This window comes from Triticum aestivum, chromosome 7A (assembly GCF_018294505.1).
Source record: "Triticum aestivum cultivar Chinese Spring chromosome 7A, IWGSC CS RefSeq v2.1, whole genome shotgun sequence".
NCBI classification, from domain to species: domain Eukaryota; kingdom Viridiplantae; phylum Streptophyta; class Magnoliopsida; order Poales; family Poaceae; genus Triticum; species Triticum aestivum.
Window position 1 is genome coordinate 422,159,529 of NC_057812.1, and position 15,798 is coordinate 422,175,326.

The window sequence follows — 15,798 nt, forward strand, 5'->3', positions numbered from 1 at the left end:
GCTTGTCAACTGGCTGAGGAAGCAGATTTGTCTCATTATCAAGCCCAATATGACAGCCAGAACAAGCGAATAGCTGCACCAATCCATGAATCGGAAAACCTAATCCCTCCAATCCGTAAGCATACTTACGCTCCTGATATTGACCCGTCTTTGCTAATCCATGACGAAGCTGTTTTTCAAGCATTGATGGGGATCGACTGGACAATTGTGGATTTCTAGCTACTGGGTAGAGAAACGGAAGCTGAAGTGGCGTAGGATGACCCACAACCATCAGGCCAGGCTGGTGGCCAAGCTTAAACCGGAAGCCGGTTTTAAAACTATCTCTCCTTTGTGAAAAACAATTATGTTATTATGGGCACCATGTTGCCTTGTAATAGGCTAGCTGATACCTTTGATGTTGATATGCCTTCGCGCATAACTTGTTCTTCCTGTGGTAATGAACTTTCCAAAATACTTTCTGAAATAAGAAATCGTTAAGTGCCACCGCGGTTGTGCCGTCAGGCAGAATATGATGTTTGTATATATAAAGTCAAAACATCTAAAACAAAATCTTAAGTATATGATCAAAAAAATTTGAGATACATAATACCTGCCACCATTGAGTGTGAAGTTGGCTTGGCCAACCTTGAAGCGGAGCTTTTGCAAACCCCCACTGTTGGCGGAAATAACAACTCATGTATATGTATATGACACTGGTTACCATGTAAACTGTGCCCGGTTATAATGAACACCGTGTTACTCCATTAGAGGATGTTAACAACAAGGATCAAACCGGACAAATAGTCTCCGGATTGACGTGAACTGTGTTCCGTCAATTGATTGGTTAAAAAACTTTGTCGGTTTAAAGAACACAATAAAAAGCAAAAAAAAACCTTCAAAGAAAAGTATGAAGCAAAAGCAAAGACAAAAACGTTTGCCAAAAAAGATTTATTTAAGCTGATCAAATGGCGTAACCATGGCCAAACACGACCAAGCTCCCATTTGGTGTAACTATGGTTCTAGTTAGCCAGGTCTCCAAGTGATTCTTGTGGCATTTATGCTGACCAAATGGCGTGGTCATGGTTCGGGTTCGACCAAGCCCCCAAGTGATTCTGTGGCCTTAGGCCGATCAAGAGGCATGACTGGTTCAGACATGACCAAGTCCCCAAGTGATCTGGTGGCTTTCGCCTATCAAGAGGCATGGTATTGGTTCGAACACGACCAATCCTCCAAGTGATATAACACGATGCTTTTAGCAAAGCGAACTCAAGGGGTAAACCGGAGGCCGCTTTAGAGCAACTCCGTGTAACCTCACATGATGTAAAAGAACAGATACCCCGCTTTAGTTGAGGTTCCGGTTTATTATACTTAATCATAATATATACATTGTATGTACATAAGTGTAGCCAATGGCTCAGGTATAGTAAGGCCGAAGATGAGCTATATTCCACGGCCTGTTAGTCTCTTCCTCTGATGTACGTGAGTCCTTATGCTCTCGAATATCGATCAGATAGTACGACCCGTTGTGCAGATTCTTGCTGACCACGAAAGGCCCCTCCCAAGGTGGGGATATCTTATGCATATCAATTTGATCTTGGATGAGCCGAAGCACCAAATCTCCTTCCTGGAAGGCTCTGGTTCTGACTCGGCGACTGTGATAACGACGAAGATCCTGCTAGTAAATCGCCGATCGGGCGGCCGCGATGTCACGCTCTTCATCCAACCGGTCCAAAGCATCTTGCCGTGCTGTCTTGTTGTCCGCTTCAACATAGGCCGTGACACGAGGTGAATCATGACGGATATCGCTGGGGAGAACCGCCTCTGCTCCAGAAAACTTGAAGAACGGTGTGTATCCTGTTGATCTGTTGGGTGTTGTATTGATGCCCCATAACACAGATGGTAATTCTTCTACCCAACAACCCGGCGTTCTCTGCAAAGGAACCATGAGCCGGGGCTTGATGCCTCTCAAGATCTCTTGATTAGCTATTTCTGCTTGACCATTGGACTGTGGATGTGCCACTGATGAAATGTCGAGCCGGATGTGCTCCCGTTTGCAGAACTCCTTCATAGCACCTTTGGATAAATTGGTACCATTATCTGTGATAATACTGTGCGGGAAGCCAAACCGGAAAATCACCTTTTTGATGAACTGAACCGTCGTGGCCGCATCACACTTGCTAACAGGTTCTGCCTCCACCCACTTTGTAAACTTGTCCACCGCCACCAGGAGGTGGGTCTTCTTATCTTTGGACCTTTTGAAAGGCCCAACCATATCCAGCCCCCAAGTCGCAAACGGCCAAGTAATTGGAATCATCCTCAATTCTTGAGCCGGTACATGAGCATGTCTTGAAAACCTTTGGCAACCATCACATCGTCTGACCAAATCCTTCGCATCAGCATGAGCAGTTAACCAATAGAAACCATGGCGAAACGCTTTAGCCACCAGAGACTTTGAACCGGCATGGTGACCACAATCTCCTTCGTGGATCTCCCGCAAAATTTCACGGCCTTCTTCAGGAGACACGCAACGTTGAAAAGCTCCTGATACACTGCAATGCTGCAACTCACTGTTGATGACAACCATGGACTTGGATCGCCGGATTATCTGCCGGGCCAGAATCTCATCTTCTGGCAACTCGCCCCGGTTCTTGTACGCCAGATAAGGAAGCGTCCAATCCGGAATAACATGAAGAACTGCCACCAATTGAGCCTCCGGATCAGGAATGGCCAAATCCTCTTCACCAGGGATCTTCACCGACGGGTTGTGCAGCACATCCAGAAAAACATTGGGTGGGACCGGTTTGCGCTGAGAGCCCAGCCGGCTTAAAGCGTCCGCCGCTTCATTTTTCCGCCGGTCCACGTGGTCCACCTGATAGCCTCTGAAATAACCTGCAACATATCCACCTCACGACGATATGCTGCCATGAGTGGGTCCTTGGAGTCCCAAGTGCCAGACACTTGCTGAGCCACAAGGTCCGAATCACCGAAGCACTTAACTCGACTTAGATTCATCTCCTTAGCCATCCAAAGACCATGGAGCAAGGCTTCATACTCAGCTGCATTGTTAGTACAAGGCAACATTAAACGGAGAACATAACAAAACTTATCACCTCGTGGGGAAGTTAATACGACTCCAGCCCCCGAGCCTTCCAACTGCCTGGATCCGTCAAAATGGATGGTCCAATATGTATGATCCGTATTTTCTTCAGGTGCTTGCATTTCCGTCCAATCATTGATGAAATCAACAAGTGCTTGAGACTTAATCGCTGTCCGAGGCACATATTTCAAACCGTACGGCCCCAGCTCTATAGCCCACTTGGCAATTCGGCCAGTTGCTTCCCGGTTCTGGATGATATCTCCCAAAGGAGCAGAACTGACCACCATAATTGGGTGCCCTTGGAAGTATTGCTTAAGCTTCCGGCTTGCCATAAAAACTCCGTACACCAGCTTCTGCCAATGCGGATACCTTTGCTTGGACTCAATGAGTACCTCGCTGATATAATAGACCGGACGTTGAACCGGATGCTCCTTACCTGCCTCCTTTCGTTCCACCACAATAGCCATGCTGACCGCACGAGCATTAGCAGCAACATATAGCAGTAACGGCTCCTTGTCAATGGGAGCGGCAAGCACAGGCGGATTGGCCAATTGCCGCTTTAAGTCCTCAAATGCTTCATCAGCAGCAGAACTCCAGGCGAACTGATCCATCTTCTTCAACATCTGATACAAAGGGATCGCCTTCTCACCAAGGCGGCTGATAAAATGGCTTAACGCGGCAATCCGGCCTGCCAGGCGTTGAACATCATTGATACACTTCGGTTTAGCCAGGGAGGTGATGGCTGTGATCTTTTCCGGATTAGCCTCAATTCCCCTGTTGGACACCAGAAAACCCAATAACTTGCCCGCCGGTACACCAAAGACACACTTGTCTGGATTAAGCATCATCTTGTACGTCCTTAGGTTATCAAAGGTTTCCTTCAAATCATCAACCAGAGTCTCCTTCTCCCTGGATTTAACCACGATATCATCCACGTAAGCATGTACATTATGGCCAATCTGCTTGTGAAGACAATTTTGTACACACCGTTGATAAGTTGCCTGGGCACTTTTGAGCCCAAAGGGCATAGACACATAGCAGAAGGCTCCAAAGGGAGTTATGAATGACGTCTTCTCCTGGTCCTTAACTGTCATTTTGATCTGATGATAGCCAGAATATGCATCCAAAAAACTTAAACGCTCACAACCCGCTGTAGCATCAATGATTTGATCAATACGGGGGAGGGCAAAAGGATCTGCTGGACAAGATTTATTAAGATCTGTGTAATCCACACACATACGCCAGGTGCCGTTTTTCTTAAGGACTAGCACCGGATTGGCAAGCCACTCAGGGTGAAAAACTTCAACAATAAAGCCAGCTGCTAAGAGCCTGGCTACCTCTTCTCCAATCGCCTTGCATCTTTCTTCGTTAAACCGGCAGAGGAACTGTTTCACCGGTTTGTATTTAGGATCCACATTAAGTGTGTGCTCAGCGAGTTGCCTCGGTACACCTGGCATGTCAGAGGGCTTCCATGCAAAAATGTCCCGATTCTCATGGATGAACTCGATGAGCGCATTTTCCTATTTCAGATCCAAGTTGGCACTAATGCTGAACTGCTTGGATGAATCGCCGGGTACGAATTCAACAAGCTTAGTTTCTGCTGCCGATTTGAACTTCAGGGCCAGATCATGCTCCGTAGTTGGCTTCTTCAACGGAGTCATGTCCGCCAGATCAACATTGTCTTTATAGTACTTCAACTCCTCAGTGGCACAAACCGACTCTACATAAGCCGCATCTCCTTCCTCGCATTCCAAAGCGATTTTGCGGCTTCCGTGAACCGTTATTGTCCCCTTGTGACCCAGCATCTTGAGCTACAAATACACATAACAGGGCCGAGCCATAAACTTGGTGTATGCCGGACGCCCAAACAGGGCATGATATGGACTTTGGATTTTCACCACTTCAAACGCTAATGTCTCCGACCTGGAATCATGATCATCCCCAAAGGCCACTTCAAGAGATATCTTACCAACGGGATATGCTGATCTGCCAGGCACTACACCGTGGAATACTGTATTGGACGGTCTGAGATTCTTATCTGTAAGTCCCATACGACGGAAGGTCTCATAGTATAGGATGTTAATGCTGCTCCCTCCATCCATGAGCACCTTGGTGAACTTATAACCTCCCACCTAAGGCGCCACCACCAGAGCCAACTGACCCAGATTATCGACCTGGAGTGGGTGATCCTCTCTGCTCCATATGATTGGCTGTTCAGACCAACATAGATAACGGGGTGTGGCCGGTTCAACAGAGTTGACTGCCCGCCTCTGAACCTTCCGGTCTCGCTTGTCCAAGCTAGTGGTAAAGACATGGTACTGCCCATTACTCAACTGCTTTGGGTTGCTTTGGTAACCTGACTGTTGCTGCTGTTGGTTGTAACCACCCTGGTTGTTCTGACTATTTTGACCATTATGTCCGCCCGGATTACCATTAAATCCTGAACCGGAACTTCCTCCACCGTAACCCGGCCCGGTCCCTGAGCCACCGCCAGATCCGTGATCATACCAGAAATTATTAGAATTCTTGAACTCGTGCATAATAAAGCAATCCTTCCAAAGATGGTTTGCTGGCTCCTCCTTCGTCCCATGTCTTGGACAGGGCTAGCTTAGCAGATAGTTCAGGCGGTTTGGGTTGGGGTTGGGCACTCCACTACGATTTTTCGGCCTACCCTTGCGCCGTTGGCCATTGTCCTGTACGTTGGTATTAGCCACAAAATCCATGTTGCCAACCGCTTTACGCTTGCCTCCTCCGCCATTGCCTACCCAATGATGCTGCTGACCTTTGGAGCTGCTGTTCTTCTTCCCCTTCCCTGTCTTGTCATCATCAGATTCGGGATCCTTGGTACTATCAGAATCAGCATATTTTACCAAAGCGGCCATGAGGGTCCCCATGTTGGTGCAATGACGCTTCATCCGTCCCAATTTCAACTTCAAGGGCCCAAACCGGCAGTTGCCTTCTAGGGTTAATACTGCGGTGTCAGCGTTGATGCGGTCTGAGGAGTGTAACACTTGTGAAACCCGGCATACCCAATGAGTCGTTGACTCTCCTTCCTCCTGGACGCATGCAGCTAAGTCCACTATCGACAAAGGTTGTCTACAGGTATCTTTGAAATTGTTGATAAACCGGGCTCGTAATTGGGCCCACGAACTAATAGAATTAGCGGGCAAACTTTTTAACCAAGTACGGGCCGTTGCTTCAAGCATCATGGTGAAGTATTTCGCACACGCCGTGTCATCCACATCAAGCATCTCCATGGCCATCTCATAGCTCTCTACCCATGTCTCTGGTGGTTGATCCGCCATATAATTTGGTACCTTGCGTGGGCCTTTGAAATCCTTGGGCAAACGCACGTTGCGTAAAGCGGGGACGAGGCAAGGCACCCCCAAAGAACTAGAAGTAACACCAGGTTCGATCGAAATGGTTGGACGAACTGGCGTGAGCTGCCGAGCCTGATGCTGTGCGGCTAACTCGGCCTCCCTACGCGCTCGGGCCCGGTTCACCACTTCCTGAGCGTCATTAGCACCACCCGTCGGGTTGTTACCACGGGGTGCTCCACGTCGTTCATTACTCAACACTGCTAGTTCATCCATATGTCTGTTATAGCTCCAGCTTGGACAGGGGGTCGAGTGGATTCGGTCGCGGCTGTACGAGTACGCCTCCTGTTGGGCCAAAGCTGTCCTTAGAAGTTCCTTGACCTGTCGCGACTCTACTGCTTGCGGCGAGTCACCTTCAACTGGAATGGCCTCCAGTCGTGCAGCAGCGGCAACAAGATTATCCATTGGGTTGGAGTAGTGACCCGGAGGTATTAAAGCATCCTGAGGTATAACGGTGTTTTGACGAGGCGGGTCCATCTGACGGGGCTGAACCGGTGCACCGGTCCCAGGGGCTTCTGCCCAGTTCCCCTCCAGCGGATTACCGGCTCTTGGTCCTGGAGTGTTGAAAAGGTCTCTGGCCTCGAAAACCGGAGGTAAGCGGGACCGGTGCTTCCTCCTCATGACTTCATGCGACGCGCTCTGATCCAACATAAGCCTGTAGGCCTGTGCGTCTAAAGCGGCCCGCTCTGCGGCCATCCTGGTGTCCTTAGCCGCCAGATCCGTTTTGGCCTGGGTGATTTGTTCCTTTACCTTTGCAATCTCTGTGTTGTGAGCGTCCTGATCTGGCGGATTAACTTCTACCATAAGCACAACCAATGCATCAAATAGTTCCGATAGAACCTGAGCCGGTGGGCGCACAGGGCCTCCCACCCTGGCAACCGTTGCCGCTGCTGAACCGGAGATCGTTGCCCCGGCTATCGAAGAGTGAAGCGCTGCTTGTCTTCCGGTCATGAATATTCCAACCCGGTTAGGCAGATCAGAGGGGTCCGGAATACTATCGCCATCGGAACAGCTCTCAATCTGGCCATCTTGTAGCTGATAAAGAGATTTGGTTTCTCCGGTCGAAGATTCGTCACCGGAACGAACGGCAGTCGCCCGCAAAGCTCCGATCCATCCTCATAACTCCCTCCATGGATCATTCCCACGAAGGCACGCTTCATAGCCGGTTTAACCCGGGCGGATCGTGTACGCCGAGCCGTCTCGATGAGGTCGGTGCAGATGTCCGGCTCAGGGCCCGGTTCATCGATCTTGCCAATGAAAACGTGAATGCTACCAAAGGGGACCCGGTACCCGTACTCAACTGAGCTGGCCTCGGGGCCCCAGCCTGCGTCGTCGATGTAGAATTTGCCGCGACGACACTTAGTCATCCGGCCTATAGCGTAGTCCTCGAGCCTTTCAAAGCGGCCCTCCAAGAACCGGAAACCATCGCGCGATAGCCCCATGGTGGGCGCCAACTGTCATGGCTTTGTCACGGCAGATGTCCTAGAGAAAGGACTTAGTCGTGGAGCCATCACTACGGGTTAGCTTGAAGGGGTTACAAGGATGCAAGAGAGTTTATACTAGTTCGGCCCCTTCAATGAAGGTAAAAGCCTACGTCTAGTTGTGATGGAATTGATGGGTGATTCGATGACTAGGGAGCAAATAAGCTTCGCCTATGTCTCGAGTTGTTGTTTGTCCTTGAACCGCCGCCGGGTCGTCCCCTTATATACATGGGGACGCCCGTCGGTTTACAGAGTCCCGATACCGGCTCATAGATGCGTCCGGTTCGGTCTCCACTATTCCTAACTTATAGCACAAGTTACATACCGACGCCGGTTTATAGCTATAGGCCTTAAACCGATTATGGGCCTTTAGCCCTCATCTGCCCTCATGGGCTTTTATCACACTCAACTACTGATGAAGTTAACCCGGCTTGTCCTGGCCGGTTTACGCCCAGTAGTAATATCCCCAACATATTATGTCCAAACCATTTCCTCATGCCAAAATTCAACTTTATTTGCCTAGCCAATCTTCCTCAGCAATTTTTCAAACTTTCTGTCAAACATAAGGCATTGTGAAGGAAGTACTAGCTAGGAGTTTCCAAATGAGTTGAAATTTTGCACACTCCTTCATGTGCTTCTATTATCACACTCCTCCAAATTTCAGCCCCATCAATCATTTTTGTGAGCACAGGATCAAATATTTGATTCTGTTAATATTTCGAGGTTGTGAAGCAAGTATATTTTATATTGCTTCATTTTGCCTGAAAATTTACCAGAGCATTCTCATACCCAAATAACTTATCTCCACCAAATTTGGGAACAATTAATCAAGCAAATATTCCTCTAGAATGTTTGCAAGTTTCTGGACAAAGAGAATAGCTGTGAAGGAAGTACCATTTTGGTGAATCCAATTGGTATGAAATCTTTATAGAACCTCTATCTGTCCAAATCATCAAGTCTAGCCAAATTTCAGCCCAAGTGGAATTTCCATTTGAGTGCATCATCTTAATCTCATTTCTGGACCATTTTGGTCAGTTGCAAAGCAACTACATTAATCCTTGGTCCGTTTCCCCTCAAACTCTCCAGAATTGTAGTTCTTCCTTAGTTAATCACCTCAGGCAAATCCATTTGGCCCAACCAAGTTCCTGTTGACCACTAGTGCACGACCAAGTTTACTGCAGTAAACTTCAGACAATGATTACCATTTAACCATAGCACCCCAGATCAAGAGAGAGCATCATAAATGCTCCATCTTGGAAGGACATAACGCTAGACACCATATACTTGCCTCTCGTGAGCACCCTGTGCATTGTCCCGCGGTGACCACGCAGCTGGCAAGCCTGTGCGCGCGCTCTGTGCGCAGTGGCCGCATCCAGCGCGTCGTTTCTGCTTCGTCCTCTTTCCTCTCATCGTCTTAGCGCGCGTGAGCATGTCCCTTGGCTTCACCTCATCGTCGTCGTTCCCCTGGATCCCTCTCCCCCTCCGTCTACTTCCCCATGAATGCAAGCCGCCGCACGCCGATGGGCAAACAGTGGCCGTTTGGCTCGGAACTCGCCGTCTTATTCCTCCCTACGCTCCCTTGGCCACCTCTTCCCCGTGAGCTCTCCCTCCTGTTCCCTCCCGTCGCCTAACCTCGAGCTCATGCGCATGCACACACGTCCGCAGCGGCGCCAGCTCGGCCTCCTCCTCCCCTGCCTATATAAGGCCGTCCCGGGCGCATTTATCCTCACCACTCAACCTCATTCACTCCAAGAATCCTCCCCGACCCCTTCCCTGACCTCCAATAGCTCCCGAGCCCTCCGATGGCCACCGACGGCCTCTGCTCGAATTCGAGCAAGTCGATCTCCCTCCCCTCTCTTTTCAACCACCAGAAGAGCCTCCTCGACCCACTAATCCTCCCCGCATCTTCTTTTCCTCTTCGGGTCAACCACCTCGCCGGCACCCACCCCGGCCGACGCCGTCGTCCGCCACGGCCCCGTCTCCTCTCACTCCGGGGCTCCTCGACAGCCGTTCTATGCACCGTCGGGCGCGCCTCATTCCCCCAAACACGCCTGTGGTCATAGCGCGACAAACGGTACCTGGAGTCGCCGGCAATTGCCGCCCGATGCCGGCGGCCTCCCTGTTTCACATGCGGGCGCAAGGGAGATGAAGATGACGACCCCCTACGCGTGGGACCCTCCCGTCAGGCTCACTTGTGTTGACCAGACACTGATGACGTGGATAAGTGGACGCGCAGTTCCGGTCGGTACGTCTTCATAAGATGAAAGCGTATCGGTACGTCTTCATAAGATGAAAGCGTATTCTCTGGGTGCTTCATCTCAAAGTACGTTTTCGTTATTCTGAAAGCATATTTTCGCTTTGTTTCAGCCCGCAATGTGTTTTGCCTGAAGCTAAGGCGTATTCCTCTAACTACGCTTTCTGTTCTTCTGTTTTGGCCCCGTCTGTAAATATTTTCATTACAGATAGGTCCCTGGTCAAAAACTCTTCACAACTTTTTGCTCACAACTCCAAATGAGGTGATTCCAAAGCCCACTTCTTCGTTTCGTCGAGCCCGTTCCGATGGAATCATTTTCACCATGTTTTGACATTCTGAAAATGACCATTTTTCCCTTGCGCTTAATCAGCCCCCTCCGAGAGAGAATGTTTTCCGGCGATTCTTTCCGCGAGCTTCTCGCACTTCTTCCCGATGATTTCGTCCCCCCCAGGCAAGCCACACCCTCCACTTGCATGATTGCAATGTAGTGACATGGTTTATTTATTTGAACTTGTTTAAAATATTGCGTTATCTATGTATGATTTGTTCATGGCATTTCTCGGAGTATTGTTTTGATCTTCATATTGCCATGATATTGCTTGGAGTCCTAGGAATTATGTTTTGATGATTATGTGGATGACATGTGCCTTTGGATTCTTAGTGGCCATTATGATTAGTTTCAGGATGGTATCTGTTATTATTTTGGAGTATTACTTTGGATATCATGTTGCCTTTGGATTATTAGTGGCTAGTGTTATTTTCATCATGATGCTAGATGATATTATGTTTTGGAGTATGATGTTGGAGATGATGCTTGCATATGGATCATAGCTGGATAGTTAGTTCTTGATATTTGAGTAGTAGTATTATCATTCTTGGATTCATCATGATAGTAGTGTTACACTGTCCCAGGAGTATTTTGGTAAGACGATATTAAGCTTTGGATTATTTGTTGGATATTGCTATAACTTGGATTATAGGTTGATAGATGATATCGGAGTATCAGTCATTACTATTGTATTTTGGGGATAAATTCCGTCATTAAGTTGGTCAGGTGCCATTGAACCGGGCTTTTTCCAGTGCAACCACATTTGCCTTTTATGGGAAGTCCCTAATGCGGTCTATTGGCGTGCCTCTCTCCGATGCCTCCAACGAGGGGAGGTTATGGGCATGCAGTACCCTGGCCCGGTAAGCAGACATAACCTTGTCTGCCCATAGTTGTTGTTGGGTGCCTTTTTGTCCCTGTTTTGGACGGTTTTTGTTTTGCCACGACGGTGGCCGTTGGTGCCTTTGGTAGGAACGAGGCCACCCAGGACTGAACCCAAAAGGGGTGTTGGTCGGAGTGGCCGAGAGAGTGTCATGGCGGTAGATCGGTTTTGTTGGAATGCCGTTGGTCCACCCAAATGGGAGTGCGAGGCCATGGGTTCCGTGTTTTGGGTAAAGTGCGCTACCTCTGCGGAGTGTGTGTGTTTGATATATCGATACCCGCGTCCTCGGTCATGGGCACAAGTCCGTACTAGGTCACACCGTTCGATCAACACTCACATGACGGTATGACTTATAGGTGATTTATATGTTGATATATATTGAGCAGTACAGTTTGGCAGGGTGTTGATGATGATGTTGGGATGATCTGGAGGCTGATCATTCAGTTTGTGATGTGGTCACAAGGTGATCATGTGGATGTTCCGTTTGTGATCCATGAGTGATCATTGTTTGGTTACGAGGTAACCCATTGGACCAAGTGTGGTTCCGTTGGTGATCCATGAGTGATCATCGTTTGGTTTTGGTCACGAGGTGATCAAGATGGTATATTACTTGGCTGGTTAGCCAAGAGTGATATGGTTATGGAGATCTGAGATGTTGGTTTATCGGTATGATAGTAGTTTCATACCATGCTTAGTAGATGCTTCATCATTGTAATTGCTAATTTAATTAACCTGTTTAATGCTATGTTATTGTCTTGCCTTGATGTTTATAGTTGTTGTGAGCTTGCAAGTACATTCAATGTACTGACCTGGCGTTTCATGCCAGATTGCAGGTGATGCCATGATTGCTTGATTGCTTGTCGAGGTTGCTATGCGTGCGAGCTAGATCATGTCCCAGCCAGAGTCCCTGCGGAGTGGAGTTCACCGCCTTCGTCGTTGTTCCACTGCTAGAAGTATTCCGCTGCTTCGAGTTGTTCCTCTTCTAGCATAGAGCAAGTGTAGTATCGCAGGCGTGGTATCATCGTGCTGATGTGCTTCTTTGTAACATCAGACCCTTGTATTATTATTCTTGTAATACGAGTTGATTTGTTCTATGTCAAGCAGTGTCGTATTCCAGAGACTTCTCCTCGATCTCTGGGATGGAATACGGGGCGTTCCAGTTTCTCTGAGCCAGGGTGCCACAACTATAAAGGTGCACTACAAGTATCTCTAAAAGTGTCTGTTGGGTTGGCACGAATCGAGACTGGGATTTGTCACTCCGTATGACAGAGAGGTATCTCTAGGCCCACTTGGTAATGCATCATCATAACGAGCTCAATGTGACTAAGGAGTTAGCCACGGGATCATGCGTTACGGAATGAGTAAAGAGACTTGCCGATCACGAGATTGAACGAGGTATGGGGATACCGATGATCGATTCTTGGGCAAGTAAGATACCAATGGACAAAGGGAATTGTATACGGGATTGATTGAATCCCCGACATCGTGGTTCATTCGATGAGATCATCGTGGAACATGTGGGAGCCAACATGGCTATCCAGATCCCACTGTTGGTTGTTGGCCGGAGAGAAGTCTCGGTCATGTCTGCATGGTTCCCGAACTCGTAGGGTCTACAAACTTAAGGTTTGGGGACGCTAGAGTTGTTATGGAAATAGTATGTGGTTACCGAAGGTTGTTTGGAGTCCCGAATGAGATCTCGTACGTCATGAGGAGTTCCAAAATGGTCCAAAGGTGAAGATTTATATATGGGAAGTCCAGTTTCAGTCACCGGAATAGTTTCAGGGGTTATTGATATTGTATCGGGATCACCGAAAGGTGTCTGGGGGTCCACCGGGTGGGGCCACCTGCCCCGGAGGACTTAGTGGGCTGAATACGGGAGGGAACCAGCCCCCTAGTGGGCTGGTGCGCCCCCAAGGGCCCAAGGAGCCTAGGGATGGAAACCCAAAGGGAGGGGGCGCCTCCCTCCTTGCTTGGGGGGCAAGCCTCCCCTTGGCCGCCTCCCTCTAGATGCATCTAGGGGGGCCGGCCCCTTCTCCCTTCACCCTATAAATAGAGGTGGGTGGGAGGGCAGCCCCACCCCATCCCTGGCACAGCCCCTCCCTCCTCCAACACCTCCTTCTCCTCAGTAGTGCATAGGGAAGCTCTACCGGAGAACCACGAGCTCCACCACCACCACGCCGTCGTGTTGCCGGAGTTCTCCCTCAACTTCTCCTTTCCCCTTGCTAGATCAAGAAGGAGGAGACGTCCCCGGGCTATAGGTGTGCTGAACACGGAGGCGCCGTCCATTCGGCGCTTGATCGGATCTTCCGCGATTTGAATCGCCGCGAGTACGACTCCATCAACTGTGTTCTTGTAATGCTTCCGCTTAGCAATCTTCAAGGGTATGAATATGCACTCCTTCTCTCTTGTTGCTAGCATCTCCTAGATTGATCTTGGTGACACGTAGGAAAATTTTGAATTATTGCTATGTTCCCCAACAGTGGCATCATGAGCTAGGTCTATGCGTAGATTCTATGCACAAGTAGAACATAAATTGTTGTGGGTGATGATTTGTTCAATCTGCTTACCGTTACTAGTATTATCTTGATTCGGCGGCATTGTGGGATGAAGCGCCCTGGACCAACCTTACACATACGCTTACGTGAGACTGGTTCACCGACTGACATGCACTTGATGCATAAGGTGGCTAGCGGGTGTCTGTATCTCCCACTTTAGTCGGATCGGATTCGAGGAAGAGGGTCCTAATGAAGGGTAAATAGCAATTGGCATATCACCGTTGTGGCTTTTGCATAGGTAAGAAATGTTCTTGCTAGAAACCCTTAGCAGCCACGTAAAACATGCAACAACAATTAGAGGACACCTAACTTGTTTTTGGAGGGTATGCTATGTGATGTGATATGGCCAAAAGGATGCAATGAATGATGTATGTGATGTATGAGATTGATCATGTTCTTGTAATAGGAATCATGACTTGCATGTCGATGAGTATGACAACCGGCAGGAGCCATAGGAGTTGTCTTAATTTATTGTACTAGTTGACCCATTGCGCCAAATGGTGCAGAGACCCGCTGAAGACATGTTGTCAATGAAAATAGTTTCATGCTGCAAGAACCTTCAACTAAACCATGGTATTTTATAAACATGTTTATTGCGTTGTTAAATAATAGTCTGGGAAAAGGGTAATTTTGCATAATATGAATATGTTCAATTTGAAAAAATGGCCACTATGATTGAAATCATGGTTATCATGATGAAAAATGTGTCCATGCATATATTTCTTGGGAAAAAAATAGGGGAAGAGATATGAAACCTTAGTTTTTTTTGCATAATAGATATGAATATGTTCAATTTGAAAAAAATGGCCACTATGATGAGAGAGTAAAGCCGGCATGGTTGTATTCTTTTAGCAAGTTTGGAAACATGATTATCATGATGAAAAATCTGGCCATGCATATATTTATTGGGAAAAAAAGAGGGGGAAAGATATGAAATCTATGTTTTTTTGCATAATAGATATGAATATGTACGTTCTGAAAAACGGCCACTATGATGAGAGAGTAAAGTTGGCATGGTTGTATTTTTTTAGTAAGTTTTAAAACATGGTTATCATGATGAAAAACCTGGGCATGCATATATTTCTTGGAAAAAAGAGGGGAACAGATAAGAAACTTAAGAAAAAAAGGTGCCTTTGTTGTGCATGTAGGGAGTTATAGGGATCAACAAGTACTAGAATAGCCCATATATTATTGGACCCAGCCCACATAGAGCGATGTGTGTGGCCTGTGAGGAGGCGAATATGAAGCGGCAGGGGGCGGAGCCAACAAGGATAGTCTATCTCCTTCTTCTCTCTCTCTCTCGATTTCTCAGCTGGTGGTGACAGAGGCGCTTTGTCAGCCGCGACCGGTGAGATTTCTTGCCTCTCTTGATTTTGGAATGGTCTGCATGTATGAATTTAGTTTCCATCTATCTCGATCTTGCATCTCTTCTCTTTTTGTGGTGATTCCCGTCATATTGGCTATTTTTTTGCTGTGATTCTTTCTATTTTGGTTCGTTTTCCCCTCTTGCAAGATCTTGTGCTCTCTTTCTCCTCCTCGTTGTGTCGCGTTCTCTCTTAGGTTTGATTGCCTCTTCTTATTCACCGGTGGTGTGCTCTCATCTGCTGCAATGGCGTCCATTGCCCGGACTGCTGGTTGAGATTCGTTATCCTTTCCTGACCTGGATGTTTACTCTTGTTTTTCCTACACCATGTTGATTTCGTGTTCTTCCTTTTTTCTCTTCATTGCCATTGTTTTGATTGAGAATCGATTGTGCCGTAGGTCAGTGCGACGGGTGAGTATGAGGGGATCTCGAACTGAGCCTGTGGATGTCAGTTCTGATGGAAGCGCCGACAGCGGCTCTGACG